This window comes from Dipteris shenzhenensis, chromosome 31 (assembly GCF_047967505.1).
Source record: "Dipteris shenzhenensis isolate YYH24624 ecotype China chromosome 31, Dip_SZ_1.0, whole genome shotgun sequence".
In the NCBI taxonomy this organism is placed as follows: Eukaryota; Viridiplantae; Streptophyta; class Polypodiopsida; order Gleicheniales; family Dipteridaceae; genus Dipteris; species Dipteris shenzhenensis.
The window spans coordinates 33,106,748-33,125,824 of NC_141626.1; the positions used below are offsets into that span (position 1 = coordinate 33,106,748).

At 41.0% G+C, this 19,077-nt stretch overlaps 1 protein-coding gene across 1 annotated transcript in view; it reads left to right on the plus strand.

The window, feature by feature from the left end:
* The window catches only part of LOC147881362 (uncharacterized), a 51,565-nt gene that overhangs the window by 26,191 nt on the left and 6,297 nt on the right, over positions 1-19,077 (plus strand). The window lies entirely within an intron of this gene.

Sequence of the window (19,077 nt, forward strand, 5' to 3'; positions counted from 1 at the left end):
GTATTCTTGATTTGATTCATACAGAAGTATGGGGTTATGCACAGACCCACAGCATCAATGGTTCACTTTACTACTTGTCTTTCATCAATGACTACAACACAGATTTTTTGAGTCTGCATTCTAAAAAAGAGAAATCTGAAGTCTTTTCTAGATTTCAACAATTCAACGCCATGCTTGAGAACCAAAGAGGCAGAAAGATCAAAGTCATGAGATCAAACAGAGGGGTTGAATACATGTTTTCAACATTCATGAATTTTTGCAAAAGTAATGGCATTCAAAGATAATTTAGATGTGCAGATACTCCTCAATAGAATGCAGCAGAGCTAAAAGAAAGAATGGTGCTTTAGTGGATAGTGCTAGGAGCCATGCTCAGTTAGAAGCATCTTCCTAATCAGTATTGGGCAGAAGCAATTGCCACTGCAAACTACTTAATCGGATTCCAATCAAACTAGTTCAGGGTATGACACCTTATGAAGCATGCACTGGATATAAGCCCTACATTGGGCACTTGGGGGGGTCACTCATCATATGTAACCCTATCATGTGAGTTCAACAGAAGGATATTTTTTCTTTCTAAAATTTACAGAAATAAATATACATAAGGGACTATTTAAAATAGTTTTGGGAAAAATTTACAAATTTGTATAGAAAAGGGGTACATTTTATTAATGAAAAATTTATAGATAAGGGCTTTTAAAAATAGGCCTTGAACGCACATGATATAGATGGTTTATACATAGTGACCCCCTTGAGAGAGCACAAAGTTACGTCAGTTTTCGTGCCGACTACTTTTTTCTTGGTTTCATGATCGGCACACTCGTACTGCTTTTCACCAAGAATCTCGTGGCTTCGTGATAAATGTATTGGTTTCGTGATCGGTACGATCGTAGTGCTTTTTTCCAAAAAAGTCTTTGTTTCATGATCGACAACTCTACTTTTCTCCAAAAATATCGTGGGTTCATTATCAACAAGCTCAAAGCGCTTTCTTTGCATGTATGCTATTTCTAGTATACTCCCATCTCATGTTCTATCCTTTTTTATCGTATCTCGAGTTTTATATTTTCAGAGTGACCATTGTGTTCTTGTTCATTGACATGAGCTCTGACAAACGTATTCTCTCGAAGTATGATGGCAACATCTATAATCGTCAATGGCTTTCCTTATGGCCAATGATCTATTCCTGTGTTTCAAGGACAAGGTTTTCCTGGTTGGAAAGTGAAGATGTTATTGATACTTGAAGGTGATAATTATCTTTCACATATTATTCTTGGTGATCTCGTTTGTCCATCCCAACCTATTGATACAACTGTGAATCATGCTCTTGTGACTCAAGGCCCTCTCTTTGAGCAATGGAGATCTGACTTTACTGATTGGCGTTCTCATGATAAAGCAGCTCGTTGGTATATTTTATCTGTTCTACATGATTCTCTTATGCTGGATGTATTTGCCCTTCCTTCTTCTCATGCAATATGGGAATATCTCGTTGCTACTTTTGAGAAGAAAGCTATATTAGAGATTCTTTATCTTCGTAATCTTTTGAGTACTCCGTACAAAGTTGGAGCTCCTATGACAACTCATATTGACTCATTCAAGAATATTGTCAATCAACTTGCTGCTGCTAGTGCACCTCTTCCACAAAATCAATTGGTGACCTATCTTCTCGACACAGTCTAGGATCCATCATATGGTAATATCGTTACCATCCTTTCCAGCAAAAATGAGATTGATTTTGATCAAGCATGTATTTCTTTGATTGAGTATGCTCAATGACGCGAGTGTTGTAAAGACCCTCATCAGTCTGTCATGATAACAATAGATGATGCAGATTCAGAGACACAGCTTGTGTTGCTTGCAAGCGTCCTTTCTCCAAATATGGACGTGGTGATTATGGATGTGGTGGTCATCCATATAGAAGTGGTAATTCTTCTCGTCTCAAATATCCTGAGAAACATTGTTCTTATTGTGATAAGCATGGTCATGTTATCTCTGATTATTGGGCTCGGCAATATGATGAGGAACATGGTGTTACCACTAAGCAACCCTGCTTATCCAATAATTCTCCTTGAGAATATTATGGCGGAAATCATCCATCCTTTTGGTGTTACAAGAGGTGTTATGATCGCAAACATACTCAAGCATATGCTGCTCAGCAACAAGATGCCCATACACATCAAGAGGCAAATCATATCTGTTCTAATGTCTCTCCAAAAAGGATACTTCATGTTCGATATGGTTCCACTTTTATTGTTGATTCTGGTGCTACTGGTAATATGACATATCAATCTCAATGCTTACATAATTATCGTGCTCTTCCTCACAAGAAATTGGTTTATCTTGCTGATGAGACTACTTGTCAAGTCATGGGTGTTGGTGATCTATATCTTGGCGCTTTTTTTTCAACAAGAGTCTTGTGAGGCATTCTCCATGTTCCAAATCTTCAGAGAAATCTTCTTTCTATTGCACGACTTGTTGATCTTGGTCTCTTTATTGGCTTTGACCACACACAGTGTCGGATTGAAAAAGATGGACATACCATAGCAGTTGCTCCTCAGAATGGTAACATCTTTCAACTTTCCTTAAATGATGATATTGCTAATGTGGTTACAGATGCTGGTGATTTGGACTGCAAGCTATGGCATCATCATTTTGTTCATTTGGATTTTGCCAAGCTACTTGCTATAAATTGTCATGATCTTGTGGATGGTATGAATCTCCCAGCTCCGTCCTCACATGGGCCTCTGTGAATATTGTGCTCTTGGCAAGCATCATCGAAAACCCTTTCATGCATCTACTTAAATTCATTCATATGCTTTATTGGATCTTGTTCACACTGATATATGTGGACCTTTTCCTCCATCAAAGTATTTCTACAAGTATTTCATCTCATTGATGATTGGTCAGGATATACAATTGCATTTCTCTTGCGACATAAGTCAGAGGCCTTTTCAGTATTCAAGCAATATAAAACTGCTGTGGAACTTCATACTAGTTTTTGGATCAAGACCCTTCATAGTGACAATTGTGGATAATATATTTCTAATCTTTTTAATGATTATTAAATTGTGTGTGGCATTCATCGTGGATATACTGTTCCATACTCTCCTCAACAAAATGCTCATGCAGAGCGTAAGAATCGCACTTCTCTTGATGCTATGCAATGTATGCTCCTTCATTCTGGATTATCTTGAAGCTTTTGGGCAGAAGCACTTCTGATAGCCATCTTTGTGCAAAATCATCTTCCTACAATTGCACCTTTTGGTCAGATACCAATCATAGCTTGGACAAGGGAGACTCCTTATGTATCACATTTTCGAACTTTTGGTTGCATTGCTTATATTCATATACCAAAAGAGACATGGAGAAAGCTAGATCTTCTTGGCAAAAAGGTCATATTCATTGGATATTCTCCGAATTCTAAAGGTTATAAATTCTATGATCCCTCTTCTAAGAAGGTGATAATCAATCGTGATGAGTAGTTAATAAGAGGGACATGGTCTACCTAGGATGTAGAGGACACTGAGTCTTTACTTTCTGCCTTTCCTTTTCTATTTGATAATGATTCCACTTCTGATGTCATTACTACTCATTCATCTGATGGCATCACTGCTTCTTGGTCATCAGGTGGACTACCTTAGTACCCGTCCAAGAGCGGGACATGGTAGGATGGAGCGTCAGAAGCGTCAGATTGCAGGTGTTCGGTGTCGACACGAGGCATCAGAGTTGCACACCATCCCTGCACCGGCATTGCGAGCAGTGGGAGGATAGATTAGGGGGGATGTTCATTCAGTGGCATCATCCTTGCAGCACATGGTCTCTGCCCTATCGAGATCTATTGCGATTTCACCTCCCCCACCTCGATCATCGATGGAGCCTCCCACATCTACACCACCTCCCACATCTACACTGCCTCAGCATGAGTTGGAGGCTCGAGACGCACGGATTGCAGAGTTGGAGGCATTGTTGGCCGAGTCTAGGGACGAGGTTAGTTATTTTGATTATGTTAGTTTATTTTTTTGTAGCGTGTTTTGAACTGAAGTTTTTTGGTTAATTCTCACCATGTACGCGACATGTTTGCATTGCAGGCACATCTATTGCGTCAGGAGATGGAGTCTCGCGTATGACTGTTGTAGACAGATTTGGAGGAGCAGAGGATTCGGACATGCATAGCATACCATCGTGCAGAGCACTATATTTTGCAGTTGAGGCATATTAGTCGTGATCCATCTCGCCATAGGATCGACCCCAGCATGGCCCTATACCCCGCTCTTGTAGATGTGCCGACTAGGACACCCATAGATGCAGCAGTCATAGCCAGGCTTCCTACTGCCACTTGCGTCCTTTGCCACGAGGAGTTTGACACCGTAGGGTGGTTTGGACTAGGGTGGACTAGGGTGCGGCCACATCGCACATCTCCATTGCATGACCCGCCACATGTTGGCACGATCAGTGTGCCCTGTATGCTTTGCAGACATTGATGTGGCCACATACAGAGGACTAGGCATGGATGATCTATATCCTGGTCATCGTCAGGCCATTGATCCATTCGCCCGTATAGTCTTGACAGAGCACTACAGGGAGGAGGCACAGAGAGCGTTGCTGATGCAGGAGGGTGCTGATACATCGGTGGTTGCAGCATGCGTTCCACGATGCTTTTCGTATGGTGATTTTATGCCAGGTGACGAGGCACGAGCAGAGGAGGCATGCCGGATTGAGCGAGAGGCAGAGCTGCAGACATCATTGCAGCAGTGGGTGGAGCAGCAGCTAGGGCAGACCAGCGTCTCCTACATGTAGAGACGATTACTCACGCTGGATTTGAGGCACGAGTATTCGCAGATGCACGACTATGGGAGCTGAGACGCACATACATAGAGGAGGCAAGGGAGGCAGAGATGGTAGCGGTGGCGTGTGCAGCATGCCCTCCTCTTCATCAGGATGAGGCTGGCCCATCTCATGCAGGTGATGAGGCTGGCCCATCTGAGCCGGCTTTGCCTGAGGGCACACAGCAGACGGTTGGGTAGCGGGTCATACAGGAGCCACGTCAGCGTTCCACTAGAGGATCATATGTAGAGCTATCAAATTCGGATTCAGATTGATTGTTTAGGCTTCACATGTTTCTTGTATAGGGATGCACTTCTGCAGCATGATGATGATGATGTGCAGATTCATTTTGGTACTTTCATGATATTGTTCCCACTTTTATGATGTATGAGCATTTTCGTACTTTCATGATGTTCTTCACACTTTGTTTATCTCAGTTTATAGTTTGTTTAAATGTAACATAAACATTTAAAACTAGGAGTATGATTTTGAATTTCGAATATCTCAATTCACACATCTAATACATAAGGTATTTAAAAAAGAATGCCATGTAAAGTAATTGTAAAAATTAAGCATTGAAAAAGTGTTCAAGTTCCAACTTTATCATTTTGAATATCATATTGAATTTCGTATATATCAATGCTTGCAATTATTACACTAAACCTAAGAGCCGTGCGAAGTTTCATCCCCATGTGCGTATTAAAAATTAAGAGTATGATTTTGAATTTCAAATATCTCAATTCACACATCTAATACATAATGTATTTTAAAAATAATGCCGTGTGTCGTAATTGTAAACATTAAGCATTGAAAAGGTGCTTGCAAAAATGTATGCATTATACCTTCCACGTGGCGCAAACCAGATCAGTTGGAGACCAAATCTTGCGTGGATGTACGTCTAGGGTAGCCTAAGCGGCATGTGAAGTTTCATCCCCAACAGGGTTTAGGATTTAGGGTTCAGGGTTTAGGGTTTAGGGTTTAGTCGTGCTAGTAGGGATTGTAAAAATGTATGCATTATACCTTCCACGTGGCACATACCAAATCAGTTGGAGACCAAATCTTGCATGGATGTACATCTAGGGTAGCCTAAGAGGCGTGTGAAGTTTGGTCCCCAACAGGGTTTAGGATTTAGGGTTCAGGGTTTAGGGTTTAGGGTTTAGTCGTGCTAGTAGGGATTGCTTCTACATGGTGTAAGCAAGCAATGAGTTGACAATCTTGATTTGCATCCTGCACATACACATGCCTTTGATGATAATGTTGATATTTATGTTGATCTACCTATTGATTTTGAACATGGTTCTACTCATGATTGTGTTTATGACTTTGAAATCATTGATCATGCAATGGTTGCTCATGAAGACCCTACTACTTATACAGAAGCTATCTCTTCTACACAAAAGAGTCAATGGCAAGAGGCAATGGAAGATAAATATGATTCTTTGATCTCTAAAGGTACATGGGTTCTTACTGAACTACCTCCTGGTCGCACTCCTATCAAATGTAAGTGGGTTTATAAAACCAAAACCAAAGCTGATGGTTCTTTTGACAAGTTTAAAGTTTGTCTGGTTGCAAAAGGATACTCACAAATTGCAGGAGTTGATTATCATGATACTTTTCCACCCGTTGTTCATAGCACAAGTATTCGGGTACTCTTGGCTTTTGCTACTCAATTTGATTTGGAGATTCATCAAATGGATGTGAAAACTGCTTTTCTTAATGGAGATCTTAAACAGGAGATTTATATGGAGCAACTAGAAGGGTTCATACTTCCTGGTCGGGACCATCTTGTTTGTCACCTTCATCGTGCTCTTTATGGTCTAAAACCAGCTTCCCATTCTTGGTACATGCATCAGTTTCTAACATCTCAAGGTTCCAACTCTTATTTCTCTGACCCCAACTTATATGCCAAACGTGATGGTGCTCTTTTTGTCATTCTTGCTCTCAGTTATGTGGATGACACCATACTTGTTTCCAACAATCTTGATTTCTTGCAACATGTCAAGAAAATCTTATCCTCAGCATTTGATATGGTTGATCTTGGTGACATTCATTCATGTCTTGGTATTCAAGTTCAGCGATTTTGTCACAAGGGAATTCTGCTACTTCGACAAACAAAATTCATTCAAGATGCAGTTCAAAATTTTGGCTTGACGAATGCTCACTCTGTGACCACTCCTTGTCTTGTGAGCTCTGCCAAAGAGCTTTGCCAAAAATACTCGATTGACTCATCGGATATGCTTTCCATTGTCGATCAAGCATAAAACACCATTTATACCTTAGTGTCATGCACAACCATGGAAAAACACGGTCCTAGGTGTGTTATTCAAACAAGTACTTATCGGATGGGGGCTCCATTGTGCATGCAAGTCCGTTGAAACTACGTTGAGGTGTGTGAAAAGTATTGTCACCATTAGATATGATTTGCATGGTCGATCACACATTATACACCGTTTTTTCCCAATCCTATGCCAATCTTGTTGGTTGCCTACAGTTTGTCGGTTGAACAGTCGACCAGATATTCTTTTAGTGCCAATTTTCTAGGTCAATATTTGACCGCTCCCTCAATGCAACATTGGTCTGTAGCAAAACATGCTCTAAAGAATTGGAAAGGAACTTCTCATTTTGGATTAGTTTATCGACGTCATATAGAATCATATTCTGTGATGTTTTTGTGCATGTGCCAGCCAGCGCACAGGTTCTAGCACCACTATTCGTATGCAGATAGAGATGTTGAGAGCTGAGATGAGGGCACTGCAGGATGCTAGGGCACCCCCTCACTTGGTTGCGAGTCTAGATTCAGTTATTGAGGCTCTGGGTCGATTGGAAATAGTTGAGGACATTGTGGATAGCTTTCAGGCATAGGCTGAGGCGGAGATCACTGGTGGTGGCTTGGATTGGAGAGCCATTCGATAGTTGTTTGAGCATGAGTCACATCACAGGCAGGCCTTGGAGGATATGTTTTGGGATGGTCACACTGAGGCGATGCGACCACGATCAGGGCTCCCCTTGCATATTTTACGTTGTAGGCACCCCATCATAGCAGCACACATTTATCCGAGATATCTCGCTGCGAATGGTGGTCGATTGCTCACAACCGTCAGATAGCCAAGTCATTTGCCATGCAGCTATACACTGACTCTTGATCTTTTGGGATATACAGATGCAGATTGGAAAAGCTCTCACTTCTCTATGCAGTCTACATGTGGTAATTGCTTCTTTATCAATGGTTGCTTGGTCTCTTGGGCAAGTAAGAAGCAACGTTGTGTTGCTGTTTCTACCACAAAATCTGAGTATGTAGTGGCTTCTCTATTAGCTCGAGAATTGGTTTGGCTACGACAATTGCTTGCAGATATTGGTCATCCTCCATCATCCAGTACTCCTCTCAGATGTGATAATCAAAGTGCCATAAGTCTGGCTAAAGACTATGTTCAGCATAACAAATCCATATTGCTGTTCATTACCATTATGTCAGACATGAAGTGAAGAAAGGGATGATAATGATTGAACATTGTCCCACTTCTCAGATGATTGCAGATATTCTCACTAAAGGACTTAGTGAGGCATGCTTCATAGTGCTACAATCAGAACTTGGAGTTCTTGCAGCTTCTCTCTTCCAAGATTAACACACCTATGGGTGACCTTTTGTATATAACTGCACATCTGCATTACATACTTGTAAATAATTGTACAAATGATCAACTTGTATACTTGTATATAGGAGCTCGGGTTTTTCCCTTGTGCTCCCCAAGGGTTTTTTCATCCATAGCTAGAGACCTTTGTTTGAGTGGGGGTGTTAGAGCTATATATAGCTTGCCCTTACTTGAACTAGGTCTCACCTATATATGTGTAACTAGTAATCAATATGAATCAGTCTTTGAGAGTCTATTTGGTGTGTGTATCGTCTCTTCTTCTTCTCTCTCTCAACACTCCAGGAATCTCCTTTCCCTTCAAATCCTGCATCACCTCTCCAACAACTTGCTCATGCATGACTTTGTGTCTTTGGGTATGAAAAGTCAATATCATGCATGCCCACTATTCTCATCTCATCCTCCATGAAGTTCCGGAGAGAAGAGCAAAGGGAACCTTAGCAAAAACAATGCAACACTATGGATGATCCAAAGTAAAAATTTCATTGAAATACTAGGGAATTAACTTTTAGCTCATATTGTCCTCTTTAAAGCACCTCTAGTGGTTCAAGATGATTCTTTTCTTGATAACAAAGACCATGGAGCACATGTTGATCCTACAACGACTATACATTCATATGGTAACATTTGAGATCTCTTCAAATGGTGCCATCAATAGCCGCAAAGTTTACAGAGAGTGTGATAGACCATGATAGAAGCTGTGTCATGTATGAGGAGGGATGCGAAGGACCATGCATGATTACGAGGGAGGAGAAGCAAGTGGAGGACTAGGTGTGAGCATGAGGGTAGACGAATAGGCATGAGCAGGAGGCAGAAGAAGCAATGGGAGCAGGCATCAGCATGAGGCAAGAAGAGCATGCATGAGAAGGAGGAAGGAGAAGAAAAAGGAGGAGCAGGCATGAGCATGAGGGCAGAGGAGCATGGAGGAGCATGAGGGAGGAGGAGCAAGAAAAAGAAGCAGGGGGGAGGAGGAGGAGGATGCATGTGGGAGGAGGGAGGAGGGGGGAGGGAGTAGATGCACCAAAATTATTGTCTACTTGTACTACTAGTGTGCACTTTGTATTTCATCTTGTTCTTAAAAGACTAATTTTTAGCAAAATCATTCACAGAGATAATGGTGTCCTTGGGAAAATTGGCAAGGCAGATTTTGAATTGCTTGTCTTGCCAATGTGCTATGAAATTGGGAAACATATACTAGAATGGATCTTAATATGTGGTCAATAATCTCCTATGGTGGGGTAGTCTTGTATGACAATAGCCATCTCTTCTGGTCTCATCCTACAACATCAACCATTTTAAATCTCTTCCATTTTACAATGAGAGGGTTGTATTTTCTGAATTCATTTAGCTAGACAAATTGCTTCTCCTTCACACCATCCTTCATACCACGTTGTGAGGATTTGCCACGGATGCAACCAATTTGGTGGCACTCAAAATCTTCCTTTGGACAAATCATTAACTCCCACAAAGGATGTAGTGTGTTAAAATTGCTTTCCCTTACAACACAAAATGAGGATCCAAGTGTCACATGTCTTGTAGGTGAATATCTTGGCTTGGATCCACTTGACACCTTGAAGAAAAAAAAAGCCTCTCTCTCTCTCTCTCTCTTTCATAATAGGTAACTAAAAATTAATGGATACAACCAATACAGTGGTTGAAACTAGGAAAACAATATGGGATCTCCATAACCACCCTGAACTTCACAAAAACTGGCTACACTACATGATGCATTGCCTCATAATTATTAAAGCATTATTATGAACAATCACGATTGGTAATAGCATATGGCAATGGTAGTTATCGGCATTTTTTCACATCTTCATGCATGAACTTCGGCACATGAAAAGAAACACTCAACTTGGGATCGACAAAAAATTACTTGCATTGCATTGGATTTTGATGGATTTAAGAATATCACCCATTCAAATTGGAGACAACATGGTAATGATCTTGTTTCATTGGATGTGGAATCATTGTTTTGGGAGGTACTTATAATTTTATCAAAGGCCAATGTGCAACAGAAGAAATTTGCCATCGTCGGTAGGTTGGATGCTTCTTTTTATGTGCTAGGATTGGGACTTTAGACCACTAGGACCATTAATATAGTGCATTGTGCACATAGAACATTCAATGTATCACACTAAATGTGCTATATTGCAACCATGTCCCATTACCATTGAACCTACTTCATAGCATACTATTTTAGTATACATACTCATAAGAATTGATAGTGAAATGACCCAATGGGCTTGCTCGGGTTAGATTACATAGATCCTCAACTAGAACCAGTACACTGTGCTACTGAACCTACTCCATAGCATACTATTTCAATCTACATACTCATGGTTAGAACTGATAGTGCAATGACTCGATGGGCTTGCTCAGGTTAAATTACATAGGTCCTCAACTAGAACTAGCACAATGGGGTTATTATTTCAACCAAGAGGCTTACAAAGAATATTTCCTCTCCCTCCCTCCCTCCCTCCCTCCCTTCCTCCCTCCCTCCCTCTCTCTCTCTCTCTCTCTCTCTCTCTCTCTCTCTCTCATTGGAATCATGTTGGTCCTTCTAATCGATAGCATCTTCAATGTTGTGCACTTAAGATGTTTCATGTGTGCTTCAGGGAAAAATAGGTGTAGCTAATGTCAACCTCTTTGTAGATAGCTCATCTAAGCTATTAATCCCTTCCAACATTGCTGAGGCCATCTCTAAAGTTAAAGAGTATGGTCTCTTGCGCATGCAACTCTTGGGGCATTGGAAGAGTAGAAGCTAAAACCTCAGGTGTAAAGTAAAGTTTCTCCAGACACAAGCGTAGTAGTCTTTCAAATGACATGATATTTACTTGAGTATGTTTCTTCCTCAAATGATCCCACCATATCTGAGACTACAATTCGTGTTCTTCATTCCAATGGCTTTAGTTGAATGGGTACATCTATTACCTCTAAGGCTAGATGCTCATTAAGGAGAGACGTTCCCTAGCATTTTCTCTCCCTCTACATTCATTGAAAAAGTGTCTTCCATTGGCATTCAAATATTATATCATCAATTTCCATGGCCTTCAACCTCCTCCTTGTACCTTGACTAGGTTTATCAACTTTGCTATCTCACATCCTGTTTCGAGTTCTCTTTGAACAAACATGGGGAGAGGAGAGGAGGAGTGGAGATGAGGAGAGAGGGCACAACTAGATAGCACATCACAAGTGACTAACTATATACTAGATTTAGTTGAAAATAATGAATATATACAACCCCTTTAGGGTTAGGGTTAGGGTTTTCAACCCTTTCCTTTTTAGAACTCTATTGGGTTAGTGCTGCTATGCACATGTGATAACACATGATGTTGAGATTAATCCTCGACACCTTTCCTCAAGATCAACATCATGAAGTAGGCCTTACCTCAAGATGATGATTCTAGGGAATCGATGGACTGAGAATTACATTCCATCACACCCCTTTAATGGGAATGTCCTTCCTCTGTGTCAAACCAAGATCTTGTCAGTGCTTCTTGAAAATCTATTTCCCAAGTGGTTCGGTAAAGATGTCTGCAACATTCTCTTTGCTATCACAATGTTGCAATGTGATGTCACCAAGTAACACTTTTTCTTTGATGAAGTACTCTCTGACATCAATGTGCTTTGTCCTGGAGTGATATACTAGATTCTTGGATAATGCTTGAGCCGATTGATTATCACGGTATATTGTGGTTGGCTTTGATTCATCACAGTAATCTGTTTTTGGCAATAGCCTTTTGAGCCATATAGCCTCACATGCACCTGTTGTGAGTGACCTATATTTTGCTTTATCTGAAGATAAAGAAACAGTTGGGTGTTTGTTTGACAACCATGATATAACACTTTTGCCGAGAAAAAATTCATATCCTTGTGTGGATCTCATGGTCTCATGATCTCTTGCATTATAGTCAATGTATCTAACGCCTGTCTTGGCTGCATTCCAATGAGAGTGATTTGGATTTGCCATAAACTATGTAATGCCTAAGATCATTGGAGGACTGCGGATAGTGAACATTGAGCAATCTTGCACCAGATTCAGGGATGATGGATTTTCAAAAACTTGAGTCAATTGGTTCAAAGTTGATAAGAATAAATGTCCTTTTTATTTACACACTGTAGCTTTGATAAGACGTCATATAGTTGCCACTCTTAAAATGAAACCTTGCGGGTCACCCATACCCATAGCTTCCACTTACGAGTGAATGAGAACATTAGACTACATTGCATTGGTCTCTACACCCTTTTCCAATCTAGATGGCCATAAAGCACTTGTAGAATAAATGTTGTAGGCCTTTGACAAAGACTCCACATAGTGGACACATGCAGTTAACCTCTAGTTGTTTTGATAGTCTCCCTCACATGGTGAGCTAGTTGCCCATTAACCTCCATAGAAGAAACTCCCCAATCCTCACTAGACAAGTCCTCCAAATCTTAGTGAATTTTGTTCTTCCACCATTCCACCTCCTTTTACAAACCCCACTTTCCATTTAAGGCCACCACCAATGTTTCCCTCAACATAAAAAACTTGTATACCACCCTAGCTATTAATTTCTTGAGCACTACCTTATACCCAACGTCCATTGATTACCTCTCCATGATGAGGATACCACATAATTTGTTAGCTACCCTCAAGGAATGCAGTGCAAGACTTCAAAAATCATAGCAATGTCCCTTTGAGTGTCATGAAAGGTTTCAAAAATTGCACCACCTTTCTATCAATTAGGTCCTATAGCGACCCCCAATTGTCTACTTACTCACACGTAGCCTCCTCATGTATCAAAAATCCACTACTGCAATTAGTTTTCCATCCTTGCCGACTACATGACAATCAAAATTTTTGAATATCATAGTCCGATGGATTTTTTCAATATACTTCAAAGCAAATATTGCAATAATGGTTGAAACTTTACACACCCACTTGCATAGAGTAACCATTGGAAGTTTTTGTAGCAAACTTTGAAAAGATATTGGAAAGGTTTGAAATGTAGAACGCAAAACATATTTCTACACCTTTGGCCAATCATTTCAGATTATGCAAGGATATGTGTCCCAATACATAGGAGGAGATTTACTATATGTCAAGCGTTCCATATGCATCAAAAATTGGTAGCTTGATGTATGCAATGGTATGCATAAGGCTAGATATTGCACATGTAGTAGGAGTTGTGAGCATATTTATGAACAATCTAGGTAAAGAACATTGGATGGCTTTAAAGTGGATTCTTAGGATTTGAGAGGTACGACTGCTCATGCATTATGTTTTAAAGGTTCAAAAATATCTCTACAAGGATATGTTGATTTAGATATGCAAGTGATAAATATGGAAGAAGAGCACCGCCACTGGGTATGTTTTTATTGTAGGTGATACAACAGTGAGCTGGGTTTCAAAGTTGTAAAAGGTTGTTGCACTTTCTACAATGGAAGCATAATATGTTACAGTTATGGAGGCTAGTAGAAAGATGATTTGGTTGCATAGATTTATGGAAAAACTTAGGAAGAAGCAAAAAAATTGTAGCTTGTATAGTGATAGCCAAAGTGCTATTCATCTCGCAAAGAATTCAGTAGGCTTTCATTTAAGAACAAACCATATACAACTCAAATATCATTTCATCCGATCTATTTTAGAGGATGGAAAGTTGAAGCTGGAAAAGATACACACTATCCAGAATCCTTAAGACATGTTGACTAAGGTGGCTAGATAAGCTTACAAAAATACCTTCTATGATTAACCAAATAACTACACTTTGGTCCACACCACAAAGTTTTGAACCAAAGTCCTAAGTATATAAAAATGACTTGTTCTCTTGGAGATATGGTGTACATATACACATTTTTGGTGCAAAAACACACTCTTTCAATGTAGGGCTGCTTATTTCAAGCAACTATATGATGAAGGGGGGGCTTGTCCCCCTACTACTATCACTGGGGGAATCCAAGTGGAAGCGAAAAATGCATGTAGAGGAAAGAACTTTCTATTATATATATCTATTATAAATTTTGATATATGTTTGACATATATTATTAATATTTCCAAGAAATAGCCCAAAAAAAGTACAAAATTTTAAATTTTCTATTAAAAAAACCCAAATTTTTTATTTTATAAATAAAAATTTCTCCAAAAAAATTTTCCCCAAAGAAATTATATATTTTTTAAATTAAAAAAAAATCAACATAAGTTTTGCAAATTAAAACTTTAGCCAAAAAAAGAGAAAAAATTTGCTAAATTATATTATAGAAATTTCCAAAAATTAACCCCAAAATTTTCAATAATATAATTTAGCAAATTTTTTCTCTTTTTTGGCTAAAGTTTCTATTTTCACGACTTTTTAAATTTTTACTAAAAATTTCCCAAAAAATCTATATTTTTTCAAAAAATGTTTATTTTAAAAATGAACAAAAGTTTTGCAAATCAAACAATTTACCCAAAAAAGAACACCCACATGTGGCGTGCACCACATATGGGAGAGGAAGGGGCAAGTAGGAGAGATAGAGAGGGAATAGGCACTTCACATGTGGTGTGAGTGAGAGGGAGAGGAAGGGAGTGAGGGGAGAGGGTGAAAAGGGGGGTAAATAAGGGGGAGAGGGAGGGAGTGGGGGGAATTGGGAAAACAAAGGTGAGGGAGAAGGAGAGGGAGAGGGAGAGTTGGGAGTGGAGAGGAGGGGAGAGGGAAAGTTAGGGAAGGGGAGTTTGAGAGAGAGAGAGAGAGAGAGAGAGAGAGAGAGTCCAAATGTGTGTGTGGGGGGAGAAGAGTAGGGAGAGGGAGAGGGAGAGGGGATTGGGGAGAGAAAGGGAGTGAAGGGGGAGTCGGGAGAGTAGGGAGAGGGAGAAGGGGGAGTGGAGAGGAGGGGAGAGAGAAGGTGATGGAGGGGAAGTATGAAAGGAGGGGTAGTTGAGCTGAGAGGAGGGGAGGGAGAGGTTGACTTGAGAGGGGTGGGGAGGGACAACATGAGAGAGGGGAGGGCGACTTGAGAGTCGGGAGAGGGGAGGGGAGATGCAACATGAGAGAGGGGAGTGGAGGGGCGATGTGAGAAATGTGAGGGAAGGGAGGGTATAGGTTTCAAAAAAAAATCCAAAAATTTCCCACCATCCCTCTCTTCCCTATTTTGAAATGTCAACAAATCTCCCACCATCCCTCTCTCCCCTATTTTGAAATCTAAGGTGGGACAGAGGAGGGGAGTCAAGGAGAGGGAAAACAAACACATAGGAAAGGGATGATTTATATTTCAAAAAAAAAATCAAAAAATTTCTTTCCATCCTCTCTTCCCTCTCCTTGACTTCTCTCTCCTTTGTCCTCCCTCCCCTCCCCTCTCTCAGCTCCCATCACTAACCTCTCCTCTCCTTACTCTTAGGTCACCTCTCCCCTCTCCCCTCCTCTCCTCTCCTCAATTCCTTTCCCCTCCTCTCGCTCATGTCACCCCTCCTCTCTCCCCTCCCCTCCTCTCCTCCCTCTCTCTCATGTCGCTCACCTCTCCCCTCCTCTCTCTCATATTGCTCCTCCCCTCCTCTTTCTCATGTCACCCATTCCCTCTCCCCTCCCCTCCTCTCTGTCATGCTGCTCACCTCTCCCATCCGCTCTCTCACGTCGCTCATCTTGCCCCTCCTCTCTCATGTTACTCATCTCTCCCTCCTCTCTCTCATGTCGTCCTGTGCCCCTCTCCCCTCCCCTCCTCTCTCTCATGTCGCTCACCCCTCCCCTCTCTCTTTCCCTCATGTTGCCTCTCCCCTCCTCTCCTCTCTCTCTCTCTCTCTCTCTCTCTCTCTCTCTCTTTCTCTCTCGTCGCGTTTCCTCTCCCCTCCCCACCTCTCTCTCTCTCTCTCTCTCTCTATCTCTCTCTCTCTCTCTCTCTCTCTCGTCACCTCCTTGGGATTGTTCCTACGACGTTAAAAAACTATCTATCTATCTATCTATTTCTCTCTCTCTCTCTCGTCACCTCCTGTCACCTCTCCCCTCCCCTCCTCTCTCTCTCGTTGCTCACCTCTCCCCTCCCCTCCTCTCCCTTTCCCTCCTCCTCCTCTCGCCACATACGGTGTGGGTGATGGGGAGAGGGGGGAGTAGGGAGAAGGGGGGGGGGTATTAGAAATAAGGGGGAGAGGGTGGGAGTGAGGGGGAGTAGGGAGAGGGAGAGTGGGGAGTGGAGAGGAGGGGAGAGGGAAGGTGAGGGAGTGGGGAGTTGGGCAAAAGAAGAGAGCGAGTGAGAGAGAGAGAGAGGGAGAGAGAGAGCCCAAACATGTGGCTCACACCACATATTGGCCACAAAAGAATTCTTTAAAAAAATATTTATTTCCATCATGTGGCATGCGCAACATGTTTGGGGGGGGGGGGGGCTTCAAGTGGAGAGAGAGAGAGAGAGAGAGAGAAGGGGGGGGGAGGGGGGCTTCTCTCTCCCTCTCCCTCTCCCTACTCTCCCCTCCCTCACCTTTCCTTTCCCCTCTTCTCCAATCGCCCCTTTCCCTCCTTCTCCCTAGTACTCCCCCTCTCCCTCTCCCTACTCCCACCTCACTCCCTCCCTCTTCCCCTAATTATACCCACATGTGTAGCCTACCTTCTCCTCCTCTCTAATTTTTTTAAAATTTTCACATTTCTAAATTTTAATCAAAGCGATACCAAAAAATGAGAGTTTTCAAAACATGTCCCATTTTGAAATTTTCTTCAAATTAATAGCACAAAATTAGGGTTTTCAAAAAAGTTTGTAGATTTTTAAAAATTTCATTCTTTTCCCAAAAAACATATTTTCACATTTGATACTTCAAAATGGGGATTTTTTAGAACAATTGTTTCCATTTGGATTTTTGAAACAAATTAACACAAAGAAATGGGAGTTTCTCAAAAAAATGATTGTAGATTTTGATTTTTTTCTAGTTTTATACCATTGAATTGGGGTTTAGGGTTTAGATCTTAAACAAAGTAGTCTTGTGACGTAATGATCGTATATACCTCTTTTTTATTATACTTGGCTACAAAAGATACTTGCATTATGTCAAGAAAGTCCTACCATTTGTTCATGAGAGAGTATGCACCGCAACATACTTATTGTGATGTGTTGACACACTATTCAAGCTCCTTTTGAAATTGAGCTTTCATAAACTTAGCCTTATCAATTAGTATGGAAATATGAACAAGACAAAAACCAAAATTTGGGATATCAAAATGATTACATTCCATTGTTTTCTAGAACAGTGTCCTTTAGCAAAGCTTACTCTAGGCCTTTTGGTTTTACTACATGCTACACATTAACTATATAGCTTCTTTAGTTGCTTTGCATATGAGACATCCTTGATGACCCACTAGAATTCTTCAATGCTTGCCACGAAACACCAAGGAAGGTCTTCACAAGTATAGGCTCAAGAAAGACCTCCACCAATGGCTCTTATCTAGATTGGTTTTAAAATGTATTTTGGTCCTAGGGATAAGGATACCTCAAGATAATTTTTAATTTAATAGATACGTTCTCTATGAAGGAGGCTTTATCCAAGGAGAGTCTTCTCTAAGGCAAGCTCAATCAAGGCCTCCACTAATGCCTCTTAGTGAGGAGGATCCCAAAGATCAGTTTTTAAACTGATCTTAATAACACCTTCCTGTTGGAGGATGTGTTCAAAGAAGCATCATAAAAGTAAGGATAGCCCACTGCCCAATATCGCTTTAAAACTAACCTTGGTACCACATCTTCTTTTTGAAGGAATGTTTAGCCAAGGAGGGTCTTCGAAAGGACAAGCTCAAGGAAATCCTCAAGATACGGCCTAAGATTAGTTTAAATTGATACCCAAGGTTGACTTGAAGCTGAACTTGGTAGCACCTCTCCTTCTTACAAGGGAGAGCCTTGGCTCCTCCATGACCAAGGCTCTCCCTTGTAAGAAGGAGAGGTGCTACCAAGTTCGGCTTCAAGTTAACCTTGGGTATCAATTTAAAACCAACGTATTTTGAGGCTTTCCTTGAGCTTGTCCTTTAGAAGACCCTCCTTGGCTAAACACTCCTTCAAAAAGAAGATGTCGTACCAAGGTTAGTTTTAAACCGATCTTGGGCAATGTGGTATCCTTATTCTTATGATGCTCCTTTGAGCACATCCTCCACAGGAAGGTGTTATCAAGATCTTTAAAACCGATCTTACTTTTGTTACATTTCTACTCAGGACTACACCACCTTGAGATCAGTTTTAAACCAATCTTACTTTAACAATTGTTGCTTGAGATCAATTTTAAAACCAATCTTACTTTAGCAATTGTTACATTGTTACATTTCTACTCAGGCTCGGACACCACCTCCAGTTTCCAAACCAATCTTACTTTAGCAATTGTTACATTGTTACATTTCTACTCAGGCTCTGACACCACCTCCAGTTTCCATACACTTTTTCTTTATACCCTTGCATTTGGGGCGAGATTTCAAAACCTTTGTTTGGGAAGCACCCTCCAGCAAGCCACTCTAAACCAACAGTCATACACAGCCTATCAAACTAAGGCTTACCAAGCATAATACAAAATCAAACTCTACCCTCTTCCCCTTTTCCTATGAAGTTTATTTACACTTGAAAATCCCCCACCGTGAGAACCCCACTAGCCGCCCCAAGAACATTGAGGGATAGATTGTTTCATGAATGTGGTAGA